The sequence below is a fragment of the Danio rerio genome, chromosome 16, assembly GCF_052040795.2.
Source record: "Danio rerio strain M-AB ecotype USA chromosome 16, GRCz13ab, whole genome shotgun sequence".
In the NCBI taxonomy this organism is placed as follows: Eukaryota; Metazoa; Chordata; class Actinopteri; order Cypriniformes; family Danionidae; genus Danio; species Danio rerio.
In genome coordinates, this window is record NC_141036.1 from 48,923,328 (window position 1) to 48,945,000 (window position 21,673).

The 21,673-nt window shown below is 33.3% G+C and overlaps 2 protein-coding genes across 5 annotated transcripts in view; both read left to right on the forward strand.

The window, feature by feature from the left end:
• dpy19l1l (dpy-19-like 1, like (H. sapiens)) overlaps positions 1-21,673 on the forward strand; it is a 754,017-nt gene that overhangs the window by 510,436 nt on the left and 221,908 nt on the right. The window lies entirely within an intron of this gene.
• adam22 (ADAM metallopeptidase domain 22) overlaps positions 1-21,673 on the forward strand; it is a 130,623-nt gene that overhangs the window by 20,390 nt on the left and 88,560 nt on the right. The window lies entirely within an intron of this gene.

The following is a 21,673-nucleotide window of genomic DNA, read 5'->3' on the forward strand; positions in this document are numbered from 1 at the left end:
ACACACACATACACTATGGGCAATTTATTCAATTCACCTATAGTGCATGTTTTTAGACTTGTGGTGGAAACCAGAGCAACCAGAGAAAACCCACGCCAACACGAGGAGAACATGCAAACTCCACACAAAAAAATGCCAACTGACCTAGCCGGGACTCGAACCAGTGGCCTTCTTGCTGTGAGGCGACAGTGCTAACCACTGAGCCACCATGCCACCCCAATTTGAAACATTTAAAAATTTGCAATTATAAATGAAATTCAAAGGCTGGATTATTTTACACACGCACACACACACACACACACACACACACACACACACACACACACACACACACACACATCTCATGTGGACACAATTTATGCATTGTCATTTACATTTATCATCATGTCAACTGTGTCCAACACGCATGAATCACACACCTCCAGACACACTCACTGCTTTAATTGTAGATGTCAGTCGCACCTGAGGGCTTTTGTGATGTGTGTGTGCACGCGTGGATGTGTGTTAGGATGTTTATTAATTATCTTTGTTTTATTTAGTAGTACACAATCTTTTAAAGGGATAGTTCACCCAAAAATGAAAATCTACTTACTACAGATGTTCCCAAGAATGTGGAAAAACTCTAACCAGTGACTTCCATAGTAGGAAAAACAAACACTATAGAAGTCAATGGTTACAGGATTCCAGCTTTCTTCAAAATAGCTTGTTTTGTGTTCAACTGAAGAACAATTTAAACTGATTTGTAACAAGTAAAAGGTGAGTAAATGATGACAGAATATACATTTTTGGGTAAACTACCATTTTAGTATGACAGTGTCATCTGTGTGTTGTTTATTATGTGAGGCAAAAACTAGCTGCAGTGGTTTCCCTGGTTGCATAAAACTCCATTTAAATTATGCTCTAAAGAAAACTGGGTTTTTCTGCTTGTTCTACCAATACATTTATTCCGGTATTGTTTTTTATTAAAAAATACATTTTAATGACATTTTCATCCCAACTGTTGGGTTTGTCCATATTTGACACATGGGTTACAACAAACCAGCATTTTTTTGAGTGTAATTTGGACCAGTTTCCCAGCAAATTAGGTTTGTTCTTTTGAAAACATGAAATGTAAATTGTTTATTTGCCATTTTTTATAAAATATTCAAGTAAGTACAGCCTGTAAATAAATGTACAATATGTTTTATTATAGACTTATTATATGTAGAATATACACACTTAACAATTCACTGTAAAATCTTCAGGAACTTAATGATCAGTTTGGTTCCCAGTAGACTGTAAATTTACAAGCATACTGCAAATGAATAATTACAATTTACTGTAAAACTTACAGTAACTTACTGTCCATTTGGGTTCTCAATAAGACTGTTATTTTACAAGCACACTGTAAATTAATAATTACAATTTACTGTACGATTTACAGTAACTTATTTTCAATTTTGGTTCCCAGTGGGACTGTAAATTTACAATCACACTGCAAACGAATAATTACCATTTACTGTACAATTTACAGTAACTTACTGTCCATTTTGATTTTCAGTAAGACTGTAAACTTACAAACACACTGTAAATTAATAATTACAATTTACTGTAAAATTTACAGTAACTTATTGGCAATTTTGGTTTCCAGTGGGACTGTAAATTTACAAGCACACTGTAAATTAATAATTACAATTTACTGTAAAAATTTACAGTACATTACTGTCAATTTTAATTACTAGTAAGACTGTAATATTACAAGTACACTGCAAATTAATAATTACAATTTACTTTAAAATGTACAGTGACTTACTGGCAATTTTGGTTCCTAGATAGACTGTAAATTTACAAGCACACTGTAAATTAATAAGTACAATTTACTGTGAAACTTGCATAACTTACCAGCAATTTTGGTTTCCAGTAAGACTATTATTTTACAAGTGCACTATTACTTAATTACAATTATAGTGTTAAAATACAGCACAATTGTAATCATTTATTTGCAGTCTGTTTGCAAATTTACAATCTTACTGGAAACCAAACTTGTCAGTAAGTTACTGTAAATTTTACAGTAATTTTTTACAGTGTAGAACTATTCCATCAGTTAGGAATTTTGGTCATATTTAATTAATATTTTATGACATTAGTTAATCTAATCTTCGTAGCATTTGCTTAATTCTTCAAGTAAAACTCTTTATATGTTCAAGTACATAAGCTTATATATAAGAATATAAGCATAATGAAGCATTAATAATTACACTACTTCAAAATTTACTTAATATTTGTAAAAATAAATGTAAAAATGTTTCACTGAAAATAAAAAGCTGGTTAGATCATAATAAATGTTTTTACAGTGTAGCTGTAGATATATTGTCTTCTTTTGAGTTTCTATAGTATGTCATAATGATATAAATAGTTTTTAAATAGCACCGTTTTATCATCCTTTTAGAAAATGTGCAGCAGAGCAAAGAGAGAACATGAGAAATAGGCAGTAAGAGAGAGAAAGCGAATAAGTTTGTTGGATGGATGGAGAAAATCTGACCAAGCAGCATCTTTCGTGCACCCTTGAGTGTGTGTGGGTGTGTGATGAAGGAGTGAGATGCGAGAGATGGGAAAAACAGCTGGCGTCAGAGTCTCAGAAGAGCTCTTGCTCATATACTTCACGCACAGTGACTCCAGATATTTTCAGAAGCGCCTCTGACATGTTCTGCTTCTGTCCAGCATAAACACACATACACATACACACACACACACACTTTGCATATATGAACAGAAAATATCAATGCCTCTCTTTTTACCTTCTGTCTTTCTTAGAAGAGATGCATTATTTGATTATTTATTGAGGATAAATCGATTTACTGCAGTAAAAAGGCTATTTATAATGTGTCAAACTTTTTTTTGTGACAATCCACAAAATACCAGAGTTGAGAAGTACTTTTTATTTAAAGGCCAAAATACTTCTTTCACACTGGATTCAAGATCTAATGATATATCTCCACTTGGAAAAAAATTAAATATTCAATTAGAGGTACTAGCAAATTCTGCTATGTTTTGCAACTATTATTATCATATTTCACCACTATAAATGTACCTCTATATAATTATCATTATTTACTATTTTATTTTATTCAATTTTGCTGTTTGTTTTTATATTTATTTATTTATTTGCATTATTATAATTATTTATTTATTTATTTATTTATTTATTTGCATTATTATTACTATTATTTATTTGCATTATTATAATTATTTATTTATTTATGCATTTGCATTATTATAATTATTTATTTTATTATTTATTTATTTACATTATTATAATAATTATTAATTAATTAATTTATTTTGTATTTATTTATGTATTTATTTATTTATTTTGTGTCCTTACTATTTTTATTATTGTTACTGTCAACATTTATTTTAGGCAGTGTGTTTAGGGTTTGTTGAAGTGGGTTTAAGAGATAATCTATCTCTGTATAAACAATGACACCTGCACTTGGCATAAAAATGGAGAAAAAAAATACGGCTTATGCTATTTTTTATCTGTTTTGAATAAAAGTGATGCATGTTCTCAAAAAGTGTTCTTAAAGGTTCAAGAAACCTTTGGGTACTTTTTTTGAGATTTTACAGATTTGTGTGTGTTGAGCATCAGTTAAGACAATGTTAGCACCTGTTAGCTGTAATTATGGGGAAAACTCGACTAAGCGCAAAACTGCAAGTGCAAAGATGACGTGTCGGTTTCTCACTATTATTCATAGCTGAGTTTTCTTATCTTATGAGAAGAGCCGGCTTCTTAATTATTCATGACTGCGCGTGCGTTCCGAAGGCAAGACAGACCTGCCAGTGCCAAGCTGTGTGACCCTATGCTGATGACTGGGTGAGACCGTGTCCACGGACCCACGGCACACAGTATTTAGCTGTTCATGAAGTGTTGTTTGTGTTTGTGTCCATGATCCATGGGGTTTGTTGCATGTTTTTTTCCCGCGACACTGTCAGGGCCGATACAGCAAAGCTGTTTGTGTGCACCAAGAATTTTTGTCAGGAGAGCAGCATGAGAATTGGAGAATGGCGGACGCTGTCTTTTATCAGGAGTTCGCTCACATTTAGACACATCGCCGTGCTGCTGTGTTCGCCTAAATCCGTCAGATTACCAGCAGGGCTAATGGTTAAAATAGACAGGGCAAGAGACCTGCGGCACTGAGTCTGCATTCAGACCCAAATTGTGGTTATGTGTATATAAAAATTACAAATGACAAATGTAGCAGGGCATTAAATTCCTGTTTATTTCTTTGCATTTTAACTTTGTAAACTATAAACTCATGCGTCTCCTCAAGGTTTGTGTATCATTTTGAGTCGACTGACAACAGTTGTTCATTCCCCTCCTCCTCCCCTGCTCTGCTGGCCTCGCCCACTCCTGCTCTTTGCTCGCGGAGCTCCATGCCCATTAAGATGCTTCTTTTGAAAAAATTCTGAGGTAGACCTTAACCGAAAGTGGGTGGTGTCATGGTTCTTTAATGTGCTGTCAGCTTGCTGTGATTCAGTGTGCTAAAGGTAACTGTTGGACTGTCAGTGTGTTAAACCCCGGCTAAATTCATCACACTTTAAACCACCCACTCTAGTGAAAATTGCTAGTTTAGGAAGTAGGAGATTTCTAGCATTAAAACAATATGCGTTGATGTTTATTTTATTTCAGGGAATGTATTTGTTGCTGGAGTTTCCTATTTTTTACCATATTAGCATTAAAGAATAAAATAATTATTGTGAATAATCAAGTTTTATTCATAGTAACAATAATATACTGAAATTTAAAACTAGAATCCTTTTGATGACGTTTCAAGGCTTATTTAAGAGTCTCCAAAATACTTACTGATTGTCTTTTTAAGTCTTTATATACTTCAGGGGGTGTTTAGACAATTTTCAATCAGGTTTCAGAGCACATCACAGTTCAGAGAGCGCCCTTATAAAGATGATCAATGATATACGCCTAAAAACAGATTCAGGCAAGCTAACAGTGCTGGTTTTGCTCGATCTCAGTGCTGCATTTGACACTGTCGATCACAGCATACTTCTGGATAGTCTGGAAAACTGGGTTGGGCTATCTGGCACGGTCCTCAAATGGTTCAGATCTTACCTTGAAGGTAGAGGTTACCATGTGAGTATAGGTGACCACAGGTCGAGGTGGACACCAATGACATGTGGAGTCCCACAAGGCTCGATTCTGGCACCTCTCCTGTTCAACCTTTACATGCTCCCTCTGAGCCAAATAATGAGAAAGAACCAAATTTCCTACCACAGCTATGCTGATGACACTCAGACCTACCTAGCCTTACTGCCTGATGACTACAGCCCTATTGACACCCTCTACCAGTCCATTAATGAAATGAACTGTTGGATGTGCCAAAACTTTCTTCAGTTAAACAAAGAGAAAACTGAAGTCATTGCGTTTGGGAACAGAGATGAGGTTCTCAAGGTGAATGTGTACCTTGGCACTAAAGGTAAAAAAAAAATAAGGTCAAGAATCTTTGTGTGACTCTGGAGTCAGATCTGAGTTTCAATAGTCATGTCAAAGCAGTCAGTAAATCAGCATACTATCATCTCAAAAACATAGCAAGAATCAGATGCTTTGTTTCCAGTGAAGACTTAGAGAAACTTGTTAATGCTTTTATCAGCAGCAGGGTGGATTACTGTAATGGACTCCTCATTGGTCTTCCTAAAAAGACAGTCAGACAGTTGCAGCTCAACCAGAACGCTGCAGCCAGAATTCTGACCAGAATCAGAAAATCAGAGCACATCACACCTGTCCTCAGGTCTTTACACTGGCTGCCAGTTACATTCAGAATAGATTTTAAAGTATTATTACTTGTCTATAAATCACTAAATGGCCTAGGACCTCAATACATTACAGATATGCTCACTGAATACAAACCCAACAGATCACTCAGATCTTTAGGATATTATAAACTAGAAGTTCCAAGAGTTCAGTCAAAGCAGGGTGAATCAGCTTTCAGCCACTATGCCCCCCGCTGCTGAAATCAGCTTCCAGAAATGATCAGATGTGCTCCAACATTAGGCACATTCAAATCAAGACTGAAAACACATCTGTTTAGCTGTGCCTTTACTGAATGAGCACTGTGCTGCATCTGACAGTTTGCACTATTATGTTTTGAATAAGTTGGTGGCTTTTATAATCATTTAAAATGAGTTAGTAAATGATTGATAAACTATTCAAATCATTAATTATTTTATTTTATTTTTCAGGCATATAGTAATGGTTACTGTATTTGTTAATAAATGCTTTATTAACTCAACTTCATGCAGTTTTGTGATCTAATCTAAAGTGAGGACTGTTTATACTTGGTAAAATACTTATAAATGACACTTAAAGCATCAAATCAACAATAAATGTTTGCAATCTTCTTTAAAAAAAAATGACTGTAAACTTTAAACGTCGCTGAATAACAGGAGTGTCAAAATACAATTATAAATAAAAACAATTAAATCAAATTGGATAAAACAACAACAATACAATAATTTAGCAATATATCGTGATTCAACATTTCAGTGTTATTTAAACTGTACAGTAATTTTATTTTACATAAGGTTTTAAAGATGTTTCATTTGTGTATCTTCAAATAAATAGAAATTAATAAAGTCATTTTTGTTCTTTTTTCCTGTTCAGAATATAACTGAGCCTTTAATTGTCATTTATAAGGGATTTATAACGCATAATTAGTCCTCACTTTAGATTAGGTCACAAAACTTAATAAAGCGTTTTTTTAAAAATACAAATTAACTATTAGTATAAGCCTGATTGTTAAGATATTTTAATGTTAATTTTAATAGTTTATTAATCATTAACCTACTCATTCTGAATGATCTTAAAATAGCACCAACTATTCTTTAATAACTAAATAATGCAATACTTAATTAAGTAATGGAAAAATAATCATTAACAAAGTATGAAAATACAATCATGAAGCACATTATATATGTGGGTATTGGTCCAGATTACATCATTTCTAGCTGTATTTATCAACTGCTTACTAACATCTGTTAATGTAACGTTATTCCTTAACAAATAGAGAATTAACTATGTGCTAATGCTTAATTCTATATGAATAAATTATTCATATTGTGTAGTTATTATAAGGTGTTTTATTAGATATACAGTTGAAGTCAGAATTATTAACCCCCATGTATTTTTGTTTCTGCTTGATTGATATAGGATTTTTAAGTGCAATTTAAAAGCTAGGTTAATAGGTAAATCATTGTATAATGATGGTTTGTCCTGTAGACAATCGAAACAAAAATTGCTTAAGGGGGCTAATAATATTGATATACTTAATATACTTAAAATGGTTTAAAAAAAAAAAAAAAAACTCCAGCCAAATAAACTCCAGCTGAAATAAAACAAATAAGACTTTCCCCAGAAGAAAAAATATTATAGGAAATACTGTGAAAATTTCCTTGCTCTGTTAAACATAATTTGGGAAATTCTTAAAAAAGAAAAAAAATCACAGGAAGGCTAATTATTTTGATTTCAACTGTATATGCAACTTAAGTGTAACCCTTAATATTGAATCATATGCTACTGTGCAAATTTTTTATATATAAAAATAGTTTTATTTAAATTTATTTAATGTTTTTTTACATAATGTCATTACAAAAAAATCAAGATATAAACTGTATTTAACATTGATATTAAAATAAATGCTTCCTAAGCTGCATATTAAGAGGATTTCTGAAGCATTGCATAACATTATGTGACGTCTTTGGCATCACAATAATTAAAATTAAGATTAAAACAGAAATGAGCTATGCTAAAATATGAAAACATTTCAAAATATAACCCGATTGCTGTAATGCTTAAATATTGAATCTGGTAGAAATCTCTTTTAATAGCGTGAATGTGTGTGTGACCAAGAGAGACGTTGTGAATCTTCATGTGTTACTGGCAAATCTGATTGTGAAGGTAAATTGGTGTAAGTAATGAGCATATTTGATATGAACAAGCTCAGTGGGAGGAGCTGGTGAAACACACACGTTCACAATGAGAACGACTGCACCTGCTCCCTTCCTAATACATTGTGTGTTACATGGGGGAAGGGAGTTTCTCTGAAATACACCAAATCTCTTACATTGCAAAGATCTTCCTCTTTGTGTGTGTGGGTTCATGCATGTTTTATGTTTCTATTTTTGCTGATTCTCCCTATTTGTGAGCACATTTAATTTAATTGTAGTGATTATTTGTTAGTTCTGTGAATATGTGTGGAGGATCGTGGGTCTTTTGTTTGCTGAAGCTGCAGTTTCTTCTCTTTGGGAACAAGAGCAGGGCTGCAGGTTTAAAAACTCCTGGACAGCAAAAGCACAAAAGAGCTGAAGCGCTCAGCACACACTTTACAGTACTGACTTCAGCTTTTCCAAACACACACACACATGCAAAAATACTCTAACAGGATACTTTATTGTGATTTGGTGTGTTAATAACTCACTCACTCTTATTCTTCCGTCACTTCTGTCTGATTTTATTGTTTATGTCTGTGTAAAGGTGTGCGTACATTATGACCAAAATTTCAACTATTTGCCATATTTTACCACTATTTTCAAGCTTCTTTTAGATGAGCTGATGCCGATTTCTTTTCTGTGTTTGTGTGTTTTTGAGAAGTGTTAATTTACAGGTTTAAGTCAGGTTTGAGATTATTTTTATTAAAAAAAAAAAAAAAAAAAAAATATATATATATATATATATATATATATATATATAATATTATATATATAAATATATATATATAATATTATAAATATATAAATATATATATATATATATATATATATATATATATATATATATATATATATATATATATATATATATATATATATATATATCCTACTATTATATATATAACTTGACTAATTATACTAACTTTCCCAGTTAACATAATTTGAATCAAAGACTATAGAATACTTGAAGGACTTTATCTGAATACAACTATCTTGCAAAATAAAATATTAATACAGACTTACAAAAGTTATTACAAACAAAGGAGAAGAGAGCAAAAAACTGTCTGAGGATTAAAAGGAGTTTTGTGTCTAAACTTAGCCAGGATTTCTTGGGCAAAAATCTCTACAACATGTATGTTTGTTTTTGTCATTTCTAGTCAAGTCAGTGTAATATTAGGCCAATAACTTAATGCTGATTTTGCATCTTTTGTCATCTATTAAATCCTAATTTTTTTTTTTGCTTATCAAGTGCTTCTCTATATGATTTAGCAACTTCCACACATTATTGTTTACCCTGTGGTTTAGACAGCATGAATAACAACGTATTCAGTACTAATCTATGCTATTGTTTACATCTGAGTATCAGCAGTTTGGATGCACATCCGGGTAACTGCCCAAATCTTGACATAAGTGCTATAGCTCTCAATTTGGATTTTGAGTGATTGTCTTAATCTCAAATGCACATAAATGAAAGCAGGATTGAACAGAAAGAACACCCGTTGTCTTTTATAAAACATCTGTTTACGCTCGTTTTAAGTGTAAAAAGTGAACTCGTATGCGTGCAAGTGCTAATTAGATCAGAGATTGGGGTCTGCTGTGCTGTGCTCAAGGGAAATGTTCTTCTGCTGCTCTCCAGAGTCTAAAACCAGACTTACACACTCCTGAAGACACTGCGTACTTGTGCAGATGCATGACACAGAAGAAAACAATACGTGCACAAGATATTTGCATTTATGTTATTGTGTGCTAATGTACATGTGTATATGCACACAGTAGTGTATTTATAATTAGCGATGTCCATATCCGATCACGTGATCAGAAATCGGGCGATTTCAGACTTGGTCGGAATCGGATATCATCACCTGATCAGGACTTGAATATGTATGTATTCTCATTATTTTTGAACACATCTATAGTTATGCGATGGCACAGAGATAGACCTCTTTCTTGACTTCACACAGAAACAGCAACGCATGCGGCATGACACCACTTTGCTACAGAGACGCTATTGGTTAAATGCAGACAAAGTACAACATGGAAGCAGCTTGAAGCGGAAAGCGCGAGTGTGTCTGTGCTCTGGATGTATTATAAAGTTGATGATGACAACATTGCCATAGCAAAGTGGGAGATATGTAAACCTGCAGTTTTTGAGGAGCTATTTTCTCTTATATAAGTTTTTTAATATTTACTGTTGCACTAAAGTCCAAAAGTGAAGAGTTTATGTTATTTATTACTTGATTGTTTAAGCTACCTCACAGAAGTGTTCTATTTGATAACAGAGTTGTTGAATGTTAAAATAAGGTGAATTCAATAAAAAATAAAGATCATCCTGGATCTGTTTCTTCGCTTTTCTTTATTTAATTTTTATGTATTACAGAAGTATCAGATCAGGTTTTGGTATCAGTAGATACATAAAATTAAATGACTCTGACTTGCACTCGAGGGCAAAAAAAAAACCTAATCAGGACATCCCTAATACATATTATTATTATTTTATAGCTAAATTTCATTCATTCATTTTCTTGTCTGCTTAGTCCTTTTATAAATCTGGGATTGCCACAGCGGAATGAACCGCCAACTTATCCAGCAAATTTTAACGCAGCGGATGCCCTTCCTGCCACAACCCATCTCTGGGAAACATCCAGACACACATTCACACACACACTCATACACTACAGACAATTTAGCCAACCCAATTCACCTGTACCGCATGTCTTTGGACTGTGGGGGAAACCGGAGCACCCGGAGGAAACCCACGCAAACGCAGGGAGAACATGCTCACAGAAACGCCAACTGAGCCGAGACTCGAACCAGCAACCCAGCGACCCTCTTGCTGTGTGGCGACAGCACTACCTACTGCACCACTGCCTCGCCCTTATAGCTAAATTTATGTCAAGTAAATGATGTTTGACGTTTTTCAAAATATTTTTGAAAGAAGTCTTCTTTGCTCACCAAAGCTGAAATTATTTGATTTAAAACAGCTTTTTTTTGACTTGTGGTTTAAAGATTTATATTTACATTTGTAATTTTTATTACCAGAAACATTCTAATATTTTTAAAAATAATTTCCTATTAATACTATTTTAATAATTAAATATATTCAAACCTTGATATTTTTTCAAGATTCTTTGATCACTGGAAAGTTCAGAAGAACAGCATTTGTTTAAAATAGATTTTCAAACTCGATCCAGTATTTTCATAATGCACGCATTAAAAACAATAATTTATCAGCCAATAACGGAATGACAGATGATACAGCGGGTAAATTACTATTAAACACTTCATGTTGTTTCTTTGAAATAATATTTCTAAGGGAGCTGTGGACATGGAATTGAAGCAGATTTTGGTGAAACCCAAACAATACAAACATAAAAATAAAACAAAACATCTGAAAAATGAGTTATGAGTAGGCCCACACAGAATCTGCGCTCAGAATCCCGCAGGCTTCTGCCGACTTTCAGCCCATCATTGATTCTGTTTATTTACTTGTATAAATGAGTGTAAATTCATATTTATTCAGTTTTTAAATTTATTTTAGTAATACTATCGACTAATATGAAAATATTCATATGATTTATTTACAATACAAGTAAGACATTGTGTCTTTTAGTAGATTTATTATATGATAGACTTGCATTAAATGCAAGTTAAAAAGTATTACTTTTTATTTAATATATTAAGGTTTTTGTGATGATTCTCCCAAAATCATTCCGCATAAATTCGCAGATTTTTACTAAAATTCTGCGCAGAAAGAGCAAAAAATGTCCGCAGATTCCATCTGGCCCTAGTTGTGAGTACTAACAATGGAATGACACAAGGAGAAAATACTAAACTGCTGAAACCTATTTAATACTTTATATAAAGGGCTTTGTTGGTGATGAAAGCTTAAAGATGCCTCTCATATGGAGAATGAAGTCACATGCATCGCTCAGACTTCAACAGAGTGTAAAAATCTTGATGGTTCTGTGGGTCTCTTCTATAAAATCTGATCTTTATTTTGTGTTCTCGATTGTATTCAAGTCAGGTGATTGGCTGGGCCATTCTACAGCTTGATTTTCTTTCTCTGAAAGCATTTGAGAGTTTCTGAAAAAGCCACTCTGGTACTTCTGAGAAAAGTGGTGACGTGTTCAATACTTATTTCCCCCACTGTATACAGTTGAAGTCAGAATGATTAGCCCCCCTGAATTATTAGCACCCCTGTTTATTTTTTCCCTAATTTCTGTTTAATGGAGGAAAGATTGTTTCAGCACATTTCTAAGCATAATAGTTTTAAAAACTTATTTCTAAAAACTGATTTATTTTATCTTTGCTATGATGACAGTAAATAATATTTTTCAAGACACTTCTATACAGCTTAAAGTGACATTTAAAGTCTTAACTTGGTTAATTAGCTGAACCTGGCAGGTTAGGTTAATTAGGCAAGTTATTGTATAACGATGGTTTGTTCTGTAGATTATCTGGAAAAAAAATTTGCTTTAAAGGGGCTAATAATTTTGTCCCAAAAACGTTTTTTTAAAAATTAATAACTGCTTTTATTCTAGCCGAAATAAAACAAATATGAGTTTTTCCAGAAGAAAAAATATTATCAGACATACTGTGAAATTTTCCTTGCTCTGTTAAAAAAATCATTTGGGAAATATTTACGAAAGAAAAAAAAATCAAAAGGGGGCTAATAATTCTGACTTTAACTGTATACTGTGCATCCCTACTTTAATAGCACACTTTATATCTGAAATCTCAAACCCTCTATAAATACTGTTAAAAAAGAAAACTATGTTTTATATATTATGAATAAAGTTCTGATATAATACATCTGTTATGTTACCATCACATGACCTTCATCAGCTGTGTCACTTCACTGTCATTCATAAAAATCCTCTCCTCATGGCATAGAAAAGTGTTCATCAAATGCACAAAATTTAAAAGTAGTTGGTCATCCTGGTACTGTTTGTTTACCATTTTTTTGGAGACTATGTATAGATACAAACAAATATTTGGCACAATGTTGTTTGGTTATACTATATATAGGGCAGTATTGATTTCAATTGCACTGAAGTGTATCATAATGCTAGCCATTTTTGAGCTTTAGGGACTTCACCTTTCTTTTAAAAGGACACATGCAATACTGAATCCGGCTGAAGGTTTCATAGATGGCATCATAATCATGGTCCAATGTCTTAAAATGCAGACCAGGTAGGCAGCTCGCTAGGTTTAGGAACAGCAGATGTTGAAACAGAAGCTCTTCACCTCACACACACACAATGATAATACAACACTACTTGACATGCAATCTGTTCTCTCTTCTGTAAACCCTTTCATTTCTATTCCTCTGGTTTTCCTCTTTCCTTTAATTAGCATGTCTTGGACTCTCTCTGCGTCCGTCTCATACAATGGAGCAGTCCATTAAGCTTTACATGAGAAATGAGAGCCATTTTCTAGTCATGTGACCACGCCATATTAAAATGTTTGTAGGGCAGGGTGTGTGTGAAAAGGGATGGATCGGTATGGGATGGGGAATTGCAGGGCTTTCCTTATACATTATTCAAATCCCAAAGCAATTAAAGCAGAAATCTGTTATCAGCCTTTACCTTTGCGTCTCACAAAACACGATATACTGCAGCTTTCCACCTCTGAATTCATCTGCACCCTGCTGGTCTCTTGTTAGACCGAGACGGTGCTGAAACATGACGGCTATTTGATTTAACAAGACACTGAGATTCCCAAAGGTCGCCTGCATGCTCATATCTTGTTCTTACATATAGAAAGACTAGAGAAATAGTGTTTTATTTGCTTTGGCCTTTGTTGTCTTTTTAGGAATATAATAATAGATATAATTATAGGGAAAAAAACACACAATAAATTTGATTTAATCATAAAATCTATCTAAAAATTATATATATATATATATATATATATATATATATATATATATATATATATATATATATATATATATATATATATATATATATATATATATATATATATATATATATATATATATATCTGCGTCCGTCTCATACAATGAATTGAATTGAATTGAATTAAATACATACAACAGTTTTGTCTCTGTCTTGAATCTGATTGGCTGATAGCCGTGCGATATTCTGCCAGTAACAGCACTCGACCAGCCTCTTCACCCTTGTGTATTACTCCACTTAGCTACAAGCTGAGCACACTCTACAGTTTGACAAATATTTCTGCTGTTTTGCAACACAATGTACTTTTGAGGCTTTTGTAGTCGAGAATGTAGTTGTTTAGATTGTAACTATGCAGTTTATTTATTGGACAGTGCCTATTTTAAAAAAAAATCATAATTTCTGAGAGCGTGTCGGCAACCATTAGCCTATGTTTCAGCAAAGATGGTTGACGTTGTATATATATATATATATATATATATATATATATATATATATATATATATATATATATATATATATATATATATATATATATATATATATATATATATATATATATATAATCAATTGTATGATTTTTTAAATTAATTATTAATATTTTTATATTCTATTAATTATTGTTCTGAACAGATTAATTACAAATAATTATTAATTAATGAATAATTTATAATAAGTAATAAATTAATCTATTTAGAAATGAATTATTATTATAAATAAATACATTATTTTATTAATTATTATTGTTATTAATTATTATATTTTAATTGATTAGTTTTTAATATAAAAAATAACTTATTTTTAGTAAATAACATTTAGTTATATTATATTATATGCCATTTACTAAAATTTAAACTTTAAAACTGTGTTTATTAGCTGTATTTTTCATGTAAATAATTACGCTCACATTTATTATAACTTGTTTATTAAATTCTACAATAAACCTACTCTAAATCTATTGATTTATGTATACTATCTATGTGTTATATTAGTGTTTATAATAAGCGTAAATTATATGGATTTAATAAAACTCAAACCTGTCTTGCACAAACAGGGAATAAAGATAAAAACAAATAGATTCAAATAAATGATGAGAAAATAACAGGGATGACAGGGAATAATGTCTAAAATAATCTCACTGACGGGGAATAATGTCTAAAATATTGTCACTGACAGGGAATAAAGTCTATAATTAGGTCACTGACGGGGAATTGTGAGAGTAAGACTTTATATATATATATATATATATATATATATATATATATATATATATATATATATATATATATATATATATATATATATATATATATATATATAAATATATATATATATATATATATATATATATATATATATATATATATATATATATATATATATATATATACACACACACACACACACACACATAAATATATTTAAATATATATAAATATAAATATACTTGTTATTTTCATCTTATTTTAGTGCAAATGCAGTTTCATTGCCAGTTCGAAATATTCATTGTCAGCAAATGTTCTCTGTCCACACTGTACGCAGGGTGGTGATGGGTGGAGAATGGAGTGACTGCAAGCTGAGACGGTGCATGTGTATATGGGGTGCTTGTGTGTATGCAACAGCAGCTCTTATCATCAATCACAATGTTTCTGTCCTCTGACATCCCACTTTATCACTCCCTCTTTATCGTCTTCTCCTCCTGTTCTGATCCTTTCTCAGTGCTCAGCCATTCTCTGTCTACATCTACTGGTTTGTGTCCTCTGTTAGTCCTTGATTTTACTTACTCTTTGACTCACTGTCACACTTATTTAGCATATTTTTATATAGCTGAAAATGAGTTTGTAAATGCAAACATACTTTTAGTTTTTGATAAATATTTCACTTTATTGTGCTGAATCTCCATAAATACTCTGGTTTAGTGAATGGCTGTTTATGTCTTTCTTTTAAAGTCCCCCAGAAGTCAAAATGTAATTTTGTTGTTGGTGTTTTTATCAATATGTTACTTACCCTTTCTCACTTATGCAAATAATAATTCTCACTTTGCATTACATCAATGAGCATTTCAGATTCTAAACAGATCATCTGACCAATCAAATGCTCTCTACTATCTAAGGATCTCGTTACAAGATATGTCAGTAGTCAGTGACTTATTCAGTGATTCCCACACATGGTCTTTACAGGAGCGTGCCACCTGGGTATACTTAGGCCCAATCCCAATTCTACCCCTTAGCCCTTCCCCTTACCAGTCCCAGTTCTCTTTAGCTTGAAGGCGTAGGGTTACGAGGAAGGGGTAGATATTAGAGCTGCACGATTAATTGGAAAAAGATTGCGATCTCGATTGGACCGCCTAGGCGATCTTACTCCAGCATTTCTACAATTCTGTCAGTCATTCAAGTTAAGCAGAGAAGCAAAGGCGGCCGCACTCCTTCACATTGTTTTACATACGTTGTTGAACAACGTGGACACCTCCAAATGGTGCTGAAAGAGTCACATACTGTATTTATAGGTATAATTCACCCAAAAATGTCATTTCTGTCTTCATGTAATGATGTATTGGCAGCTGCGAAATCACACGTGACGTGAGCTGACCGTGAGCTGATACCACAGAGAGGGCAGGCGCATTTCGAACCGAAAGCAGGCACATAATTTAAATAATCATGTTGCAATATAGAGTTATAATGACGACAAGCATTTAATATGTTTTTCTTTCATAGCGAACAGTGTTGTGCATAAGAATAAATGTTTAACAGTGTCAGTATAACTACTCTAGCCTATATAATGTTGAATATAATGCAAGAGGGAATCTGATAATGACAAATGTCTGATTTTACCAGTAGGTCTAATGGTCTAATACTGTTGTCAGTGACAGATTGCAAGCACATGTCTATCAGAATTATGAATAGTTGTATTCTGATGTCATCACTTTACTGTGTATTATTGACCAGGACATATTTAAAGTCACTTCAAGTCCACCATTCCAAGTCTATACAAAATTTAGCATTTTAACTAACAGTAGACTCACACATAATATTTTTATTGTTGTTTTACCATATGTTTGAGAATTAACAATCATAATAGCCTACTCATATTAACCTTTATTTTACATCTATAGAGTCGTGAGAAAATCAAGATCTTTATTTTAAGCAAAAAAATCGCAATTCTCAATTTAGCCAGAATCATGCCGCTCTAGTGGATACCCCTTTTAACAGAGATTTTTCAGGACCACACTTGAAACCAAGGGGTAAGAAAATTTCCCAGAATACACCAGCTACAACGCCAGTATAGTTGTACCCGGAAGTAAGGAGATGCACAAATTTGTATTTTTAGTCATTATTATGAATTTTTACAACAAACAAGCACATGTTTTAATATATTCATAACAGCGTTCATATTTTACCTTCATGCTTTAAAAAAAAAAAACTTTAAATTTCTCTATCTATAACTAAATGGTGTGGATCTTGTCTGAAAATATGGCGAAAAGTCCCTCATGATGGTAATTTTTTTTTTTGATTGCGGTGTTTACTTCAATTATGCCACTAATTTATGCATACTCCACTTCTTAATTCCATTTCTGTTTAGTTCAGTTATGACTTTAGTGGGATTAGGGTGATCTGTTTGGAGCTTATGTAAGCCTACAGTTCAAAATTAATGTTTAACTTAATAAGCAGTTAGTAAACACAAGTACATCTTATTGAACATTTATTTTCATCATCAGTTATCACACTAGAACAGTTTCTCAAGGAGTTTGTGATGCATTTTAGAAACCAGAGACGAGCCTGTGGTCTACTGCGCCACCTGGCTTGAGAAACCCGTTCTCAAAGACGTACTTTTAGCCATTATTTGGTTAGCACACATATTCTGAATGCCTTCGGTAGAATCCAAATGAGCCATTTTAATCTAGATTAATTCCGAGATTACAGTGAGATCAATCTAGATTAAAAAATAAAATCTTTGCCCACCTATAATTATAACATTACAGCGCATCTGGTCTTGTCCCTTCACTGAATTGGGTGTATATGTGTAACCTGAAGGGTTTATGACATCATTGACCTGGATGTATTTTTTTTGTTGTCTCCAAACTTGGTTCGCTATAGGCTTCGCTAAGCTAACTCTGTAAAAATCTCTGCATTAAACTTTGAGCGTATTACATTCAGAGATGTTGTTTATGTTCACACAGCTACATTACACATCAACTAAAATTTAACATATGATATTGTAGTGGACCACCCCTTTAAAAGAGGAAGAGCTACTCAGTATGTCCCGCCCTGTCTGCATGCTTCAGCTAAAGCTGCACATTAAACAAAACAGCACATTTATAGCCACTTCAGTAGACCTTTAAAGGCTGGTTTGGTGCCACATTGTTATTGTCCTAGTGATGAGCTAACAGTAACCGTTCACACAGACTGAGCTCCCGCTGCGAGACACTTTCGCTCTTCTCTCCTCCTGCGCTAGCTCTGTTTTTCTGTTACATTGGCATTTTGTGTTGCCATTTGCCTTGAATAGTTTGCTTTATTTACAAGCAGTAGTCACTCAATATCATCCTCCGGAGAAATAGCTATAAAATGAACACTAACCAATCTCTCGCCCCAGTTTATAAAGTCCACACACACTGACCTGTTCTTGAATGAAACCTATGTGAGTTATGAGGTATGACATACTGCCATGGATCTGTCCACAGGTTAACTGCACTGTAAAAATCTTTTTACTTGTCTACCTTTCTTTCCGTCCATCCATTCATCTATCCATTTATCCATCAATTTATCCATCCATCCATCAATCCACTTTTCTATCATCTGTCTGTCTGTCAGTCTGTCTACTTGTTTACCTTTCCGTCCCTTTATCCATCCATCCGTCCATCCTGTCTGTCTGTCTGTCTGTCTGTCTGTCTGTCTGTCTGTCTATCTATCTATCTATCTATCTATCTGTCTGTCTGTCTGTCTGTCTGTCTGTCTACTTGTTTACCTTTCCGTCCATTTATCCATCCATCCTGGCTGTCTGTTTGTCTGTCTGTCTGTCTTTCTTTCTTTCTTTCCATACATCCATTTATCAATCAATCCACTTTACTATCATAGGTCTGTCTACTTGTTTACCTTTCCGTCCCTTTATCTATCCATCCGTCTATCCTGTCAATCTATCTATCTATCTATCTATCTATCTATCTATCTATCTATCTATCTATCTATCTATCTATCTATCTATCTATCTATCTATCTATCTATCTATCTATCTATCTATCTATCTATCTATCTATCTATCTATCTATCTATCTATCTATCTGTCTATCTATCTGTCTGTCTATCTGTCTGTCTGTCTGTCTGTCTGTCTGTCTGTCTGTCTGTCTGTCTGTCTCTCTGTCTGTCTCTCTGTCTATCTATCATCTTCTGTCGTCTGTTAGATAAGCAGCAAACAGGAGTGTTGATTTGATCTTCTCATTATATGTGTGGTGCCAGGATCACCAGGATTGATGTGTTTGGGAGGCTGATGAATCATATTTACAGTGATGATATTTCTCAGAGAGACTATTTTTCTTTCACTTATGCTTATCCACAGAAATTTTGCTATTTTTTTTTTTTTGCTACCCAAACAATTTTATAAATTTTGTATTACTAATGATCTTATATATTTTGCAAATTACAGAAGACACCCACTGAAATGGAGTTTAGCGTAGGAACTTATAAGTGTAAGAGTAGACTTTTTATTTACATTTGTTATGCGTTCTATGTACAATGATTCATTGGATTTACTTAAAGTAAGTGGTTGCAAACTATTTAATATGTGCTGAATTTAAACAAATTTAATTTAGTAATGTTCAACTTAATTTAGTAGTTTAAATAAAGTAGTTTATCATTTAATTTAAGCATGTATTCCAGTGATCTGAAAGATGAATTTTCAGCTTTATTACTCCAGGTTTCAGAGTCACATGATCCTTCAGAAATCACTCTAATATTATTATTATTAATGGTAATCAAAGCAATAATGACTGGGCTAATAATTTCATTTGAAAATACATACAATAAATAATAATTAAATATTTAATAAATAGGTATTTAACAGTTTAACTTTTTTTACATTTATTAAATGCTGCCTTGATAAACAGAATAATTTTCTTAAAAACAAAAAAACAAACAAACAAATTTTGACCAGTAGTGTATTATATATATTATACACATAAATGTCGACCACTGAAATAGAGACTAAGCCGAAGGAGAATGAATGAATATATACATAACCACAATATGTTATATCTTTATAAAGATAATCTAGTTTATAAATGGGGTGGTCAGTTTCTCTCCTCCTCAATCCCCTTTTCTGAATGCAGACAAAGTGAAAAGCAGTGCAGCAGGTCTCTTGCCCTATCTATTTCAACCATTAACCGTGCTGGGAATCTGTATACAGATACACATATGATTTTAAACATGGGATAACCCAGCAGCACAGATATAGGCGATGTGTCTGAATGGTAATGAACTCAACTGATAAAAGACAAAGTCTGCCATTCTATAATTCTCGTAAAGCTCTCCTGACAAAAATGCTTGCTACACACAAACACCCTTGTTTGGAAAATCATGCAATAAACCCCATGGATCACGGAAAAAAATGCGTATGACCATTCATGTACGACCATATGCTGTGGTCTCACAGCTTGGCAGGTCTGTCTTCTAAAAAGCATGTGCTGTCATGAATAATTAATGGATCTTCTCATTGGATAAGAAAACTCAACTATGAATATTAATGAGAAACCAACGCGTCCTCACGTCACTTGCAGTTTTGCGCTACATCACCGATTTTGATCTCACCCTAAAAATTATTTTAAACCCGGAAGATGAAATTAGCTGACAAAAACTCAAAATTACCCAGTTTTCCCCACAATTAAAGCTGACAGGTGCTAACATTAGCCTCTTTCACACATACAGACCTTTCCGGAAAATTACCGGCAATTTTTCGGAAAGGTGTGTATGTGTGAACAGGTCCTTTTTGAAAATACCGGTAAATTCGTTCGGGCTATTTTCTAGAAAGAGAACTTGTAACATTACCGGTAATTACCAGAATGCTGCGCTGTGTGAACGCAGAAGGAAGATTGCCGGAAAGAGCGCATGCACGTCTAAAATGTGCTGACGTGAGACGTCTGCTTTAACCAATCAGAACAGTCAGACGCATTCACGTCCGCTCGGTTTATGAGAATAAAAACCTTTAAATATTTTCCCAGACACATTTAGCTGCTAGAAGTAGCCAGACAATGTTTATATGTTCATCTTAATGCCAACTGTGTAAATAACTATCGATAAGATGCTTATTATAAGCCGTTGTTTGTTTACCTTTAAGCTCTGCCTCCTTCAGTTGCTTGACATGTCGTGTACGTGCTCATGAGCGCCAACACACATACACACATTTCATGTACATCTGGACATGTGAAAGTGTTCTTCCGTATGTTTTCATCGAAGTTGTTCACAATACTGATCCATCCACAGAGTTTGTAATGTAGCCAAATGTTTACAAATACAAGCGCAGCCGTTTAGAGGTCATTTCTGGTTGATGATGTCAGAATTTACCGGTGTTTTGGAATGGATGTGTAAATGGTCTTTTCCGGAAAAAGTCTGTAACGTCCTCGTCTGTGTGAACAGCGCTTTTTTGAATTTACCGGTCAAGTCGTTTCTGAAATTTTCCAGATATTTACCGGTATCACTGTGTGAAAGGAGCTATTGTCTTAAGTGATGCTCAACAGACACAAACCTGTGAAAATCTCAAAAAAGTACTCCAGGGTCTCTTGAACCTTT